Here is a 5,852-nt window from a genome sequence, read left to right on the forward strand (position 1 = left end):
GACCAAGCACTTATTTAGTCAGAGCCATTTGGTTGTTGCACTTTGACCGTATGGTTTTTCCTCTTGTTTTAAAGGTCTTCGACGTTGACAGGCAGCGCTGCTTCGTTTTAGCCTAAAACCATCCTTGGATTCAGGCTCTTGCAACCGATGCATTGCAAAGAAAACATAAGCTTTCCTTTCTAACAGCCACACCCAGATTATCTGGTAACAGTTCTTCCGTACGTATCTTTTCCCCACCAACTTTCCAATGTCAAACCTTCTCCCTCGTCTTCTATTTGTACGACATAGCCCATGCTATTTGGGTTTCCTTCCATTACCCTACATGGTGAATTTTTCCTCGTTTGTTTGTTGTCTTCTCAACATTCATCCTTGGGTGGGTAATATAGGTAATTTAATCCGGATGCAATGATAAAGCTTAGAGCTGGTTTACAGGACAAGCTATTTCCCTACTTGTGTGCCTGCTATCGGAATTGATTGCTGATGGCGGGTTTAGTTGAAGTGAACGTTCCTGTGTCAGAGGTAACTGTTGCTAATTCAAGCTTTCTTTTGACTATATGTAAATTATTAAAGCGCTCTTTTGTTCATTCTTTCTTTGTGCTTCCTCTGGCTTTGTTGTTGCTCTTGCTCTCGTTATTCTTCAGCATCCCTCCTTCTTCTGCTATTGCTCTTTCACTTGTTTTTATTATTACTCCTTCTAGTGGCTTGCCTGTATCAGATTCTTCTCCTTTCTATTTATATTGCTGGAAATTTACCGGATTTTTCCTTTCCTTCTATTTATATTGCATATTGCATATTGTTTCTTGTTTTTCTTTTGATTGGCTTTTTACTACTATTATTTCTATAATTTTGCCACCCTTTGTTGATCTTTTATATTAAATATGTGTTTGTCTTGGTGATGCCCTTTTACGCATGATTCTTTCTTTGCCTCTGTTTAGCCTGTTAAATTATGTTTTCCGCCATTCAATTTTCCTTCCCCACCCCTCCCCCCCAAAAAAAACAAACAAACAAAAAAGTTCTTCCGTTCTCACTCTGAAAGCCTTTAAAGTGTTCTTTTATGTTGTGCTAAATGGTCTTTGTTAGCTATTGCTTAACCACAATTTGTCCCCACCAAAATGTATATATATATATATATATATATCTACTATTTTGACTTTGCAAACATGCCATTTCTTTGTATGTGTTCTTAAAAATAAGAGAAAAAAAGATCTTTGTAGATGCTCTTTTGCTTTTCGCCCTCCTTTTATGCCTTTCCATAGTTCTTGAATTTTTTAAGGGCTATGCTTTTGCTATTTATTTCAGAACTCTTCGTTAATAATTCCTTTATTTCTTGTTTACCAGTGTTAATTCAGCATTTTCCTTCATAGTATCTTCAGTCTTTTTTTTATTAGTTTTGTCTCAGTCAGTATTTGTTTTTCTGCTTGCATTGATGTTTTATTTATTTCTGCTGCTTTTTCTCATAGGCCTTTCTTCAGTGGCCCCTGCAAAGTGTCTACAAGGTATGTTAGTGCTCTGTTTTACAGTCAGCTCGGAAAAAAATGGAAGATTGAAAGCAGAAAATTTTTTGCCCAAATGTGAAGCATAATCAACTTAGCTTTGGTGCTAATGATCAAGAAATAATGGAATTCTAGTGCTGTTATTGAGGTTGCCATGCTTGTTCCTATATTCAACCCATTGATGATTACTCTCATGCAAGTGTATATAGATATATCTGTACTTATTTGGTTTCCCAATTGGATTTGAGGAATAGGTCATATTTTAACGGCCAGTGTAGTCTTCTATTGCTCTTAAAACTAGTGGATCTACATACAAAATGCTGAAAACATACTAGCCATAGAGGAATTACTGATCCAAACGTCCTTGAGATCTTGTTCACTGCTAATATATTCTTGAATGGCAGCTTATTGGGTTGATGCAATTGTCTCCAGTCACTGTATTCTTTATAAATTTTTACTGTACATTGACATACAACATTTGGCGTAAATAAATACTAAAACATGTAGGAAGTACAATAACCTTGCACAATTGCAGCTAAATCAATTGCCCTGGTGTATTATAAGCATGATGTAGATAAGGAGAAGTTTAATGCCAAATGCATGGACACTGAAAATCATCATATGTATGTGCATTTTTCTTGTCAACATTTTGTTCGTTATGCTGTCCAAATCATGACTAGAGCAGAATGAAACTTGGCAAAGTAAACTGAGTACAGGAAACTAGGAAACTAGCAGTCGTGTCTGGCTTTTCAAATGAAAAACCTCTTAATCTAGTGGTAAAAATGACAATATAATAATCCCTTTGGAGAAAGAAGGATACACAAATTTTACAAAATTTTAACCACAGCTAAACTGATCCTAGGGAAAAAGAAGATTACATTCTCAGCTCTATTCCTTCAGAATCTCTTTTGTCTGTAGGTATAGCTGCAAATAAAATGGAAAATTTTAGCCATTTGCCAATGTTTTATGATCAATGCTCTGTTATTTTTCCTTTCTATTTTTTGTGAAAATTAAGTGTTTCTCATTCCAGATTTCTAGTAATTCTAAGATACTCTTTTGGTAAATTTTGATGTGTGGACTCGATTCTTAGTAAGACAGAGATTAAAATTGTTCTGCTTCTATGGAAAACTTGAATATTTTGACTTGTTAATCACGCCTTAGAAAATAATATCATCCAACTGTGTATCTCTTGAGGTAGCTCTGAATAAAAGCTATGTCATATCGACAATTTAATCTATACACACATATGTTGTATATTATACAGTACAATTATATATCTATGTACTACGTACTATGCATATGGTGCTATTCAAAAGCAAAGAAGTGGACAACTTGAAGAGTAAGGATTTTTTTATACTACCCTGTTTTGCATTTGCAATCTACTATCAATAATTTAAATATATTTGCATCTGTATTTATTTTGGCTTAATTGTCCTTTCTTATTATGGAGCAGAAATCTTGTATGATTGCGATTATATTCAAGGCTACAAATATATTGAGTCCTTGTATTCTTTTTGCTTCTTGTCTTTGACACAAGCTATTAGGCAATACACATATGGGATGACAAAAATCCCACTGTTATCAGTCTACCAATGTCACTTATTTAATCTTTTCATGCTGACTTCCTTAACCTATATATGATATCTTGCATAACCTGCTCTTTCTACCATTTTGATCTTTTGCTATCTAGCAAAGTCTAAACCTTGTTACTTTTCTTCTAGCTTGTAAATCTCATGCTGTATATGAATAGGTTCTTGTACGATTGTATTTCCAGAATACTATTGCATTAGTTAAGCAAAACTTTGCACCATCCTACAAAATGTCTTATAATCACTTTCTAATTGGCCATCATTCAAATTAGATATTCTTGCTCCATATACAATGTATTTATTAAGTTTAGTGATGTTCTTTATCGCCGTGCATTGGTCAGGCTATCCTCTCTAGAATTAGCAATATATGTCTTACGTGTTTTAGGCCAACAAAGGCCAACATTGAATCCTCAAAAGCTGGAGTTAGGCCTTGAGAACTAGAGAGATTAGACGCATTTTTTGATGATTGCTTTTATTGATACAGTCATCATTCCACATTTGTCAAAGCGTGATACTAATCCAAGAATATAAAAAAATAAAAAAAAAACAAGAAATAAGATCAATAGTTGATGTTACTAATAAATGAAATAGTTAGTTTTTGTTTATTAGCCTCGAACTTTTGCCAACTCATTGCCCTTTCTTTGCCTAGATTTAGTCTGTTATCCTTTACAATCTTAGTTTGCCTATAAATGAAATAGTTTAGTTTTTTTTTTGTTTTATGCTTTTCTTGTGTCTTTTATTTGGATCAATTCTCTGTTTACTTTATCGTTTCCCTCAATCTTTTCTGTTTATTTATTAAATTTTCCTATCATATTTGGTGTATACTCCATAGCTATCTATGATTTAAGATAGGCTATAACAAGCAGGGATTAAAATACAATCACTAACTCAAACCAATAGTTACCATACATCCATGAAAGAATCAACCAAAAAAATTGTCTTTTCATTATAGAGAATAAATCTAAGAACAGAAATCTATACATAGTTCATAAGGCAAGAGTTAGTAATTATTAAATCACAAAATAGACAGCTTTACGTTCTTCAACTATTAAAATCTAATTTATCTGCAAGAATATGAAACTTAATAGGAATATAGAGTGGACTTGTTCAACTGTACCAATGATAGTTTTAGAAAAAAATGAAAAGCCGCTAAATTATTTTTTTTTATAGATAAGACTTCATTCAGTGGCAGCATAAATGCCATCCATTAATAAAGACTGCAATTCTAAGCATATTTCATATCGCATACCCAACACTACATAAAAATAATCTTTTTCAAAGGAAGAAGAATCTTAATTCTTTTTTTTATTTTTATTTTTAAGCTTTGGGGAAAAAAAGATATTAGTAGTGCAGAATATATGCAATCTCAAAAGAGTAACAAATGCAATCTTTTTCAACAAACTTAGAACAAATCTCTAGCAAAGAGTAAAATATGCAATCTCAAAAACATACATCGGTGCAAAAGATAAGAACCTCCAGTTTGCACTGAGTGATGTTCAAATTCCAAATACAACATTATAAGTCACAGAATAGTTAATTCAATCACTACCGTTATCCTTAGGTGCAAAACAGATGCAAAGAAGATATTGCAACATCTTCCAGTATTTCAATCTAAAATGCTTTAAAAAAAAACTTTACAGAGCACATGTCTTTTATTTTAAGACTAAAAGTAATCTTTATATAATCAGTCCATGAACATAATGCCACATGTCCACATAAGTTAAACCTTATTGAAAGGTATACTGTCAGAATACTCAATTGATGAGCTAATAACATTCTATGGATCCTTCCTTTAACTGAGCTAATAACATTTTATTGAAAGGTGTCTTCTGCACTAAAGTGTAGAGAGTTCCCACAAACATCAGTGCACAAATTACAATCTATTTAGAAGTAGAGAGAGAGTCTACAAATTGAACTATCAAAAAATTTAACATGCATTGCAAAAAATATCATACAATTACTCTATATGATATCAAAAAATATCAAAAAAAAAAATCTTAACTCTTGAAAACTCCTTGGACCAACAAGAGGCAAACATAAATTAAGGAATGAAAACTAAACAGAGTGAATAAATGTTATAAGCACTTTGTCTCGTTACTGTTCATTCATTATTTATTCTTGTTTCCAGATTTTTACCTTTTTTTATTTTTATTTGATGTTTGTGCTTTAATGGTTGTGCAACATACATTTCTCATGGTTTAATATAGTAACATAGTCTTGCTTTGTTATCTATGTTATTCAATTATTTGCTACTATATCTATTACTTGTAACATTCTAAATAGAATCTGTCGATCAATTAGATGGATAGGAATGCTCGTCGACGTAAACACTATGCAGAAATGCCATCTGCTGAAAAGGATGCATTGCTGCAACGCCGACGAGAGGCTTATGCAGCAAAGAAAATGAACTTGCCAAATATGGCTTGCTTCTCTGCTGCTCCTACTGGAGCACCTACCTGTAAGAGGAATCAGAAACGCTATACTAGTAGGACAGGTTTAGGCCATGTTGAAACTGGAATTTGCTTTCCACAACCTAATTCTGAGGCTCAAGCTCAGCAAAAACGAGCTGAAATCGATATTAGTTGTTATAATGCTGAGGCTTCTGTTTTTGCTACCACTACTTCTACCACAAACTCTAAGGATCAGTTCTCTTGTTTTCAAAACAATCCTTGCTCTTTGAATCAATCCTCAACAAACTTGATACTGACCAGGCTACTTCAAATCCTGACACATCTGCAGTTAACTCAGTTCTTTTAATCCGGAACAAGCT

The sequence above is a fragment of the Coffea arabica genome, chromosome 7c (genome assembly GCF_036785885.1).
Source record: "Coffea arabica cultivar ET-39 chromosome 7c, Coffea Arabica ET-39 HiFi, whole genome shotgun sequence".
Classification (NCBI taxonomy): domain Eukaryota; kingdom Viridiplantae; phylum Streptophyta; class Magnoliopsida; order Gentianales; family Rubiaceae; genus Coffea; species Coffea arabica.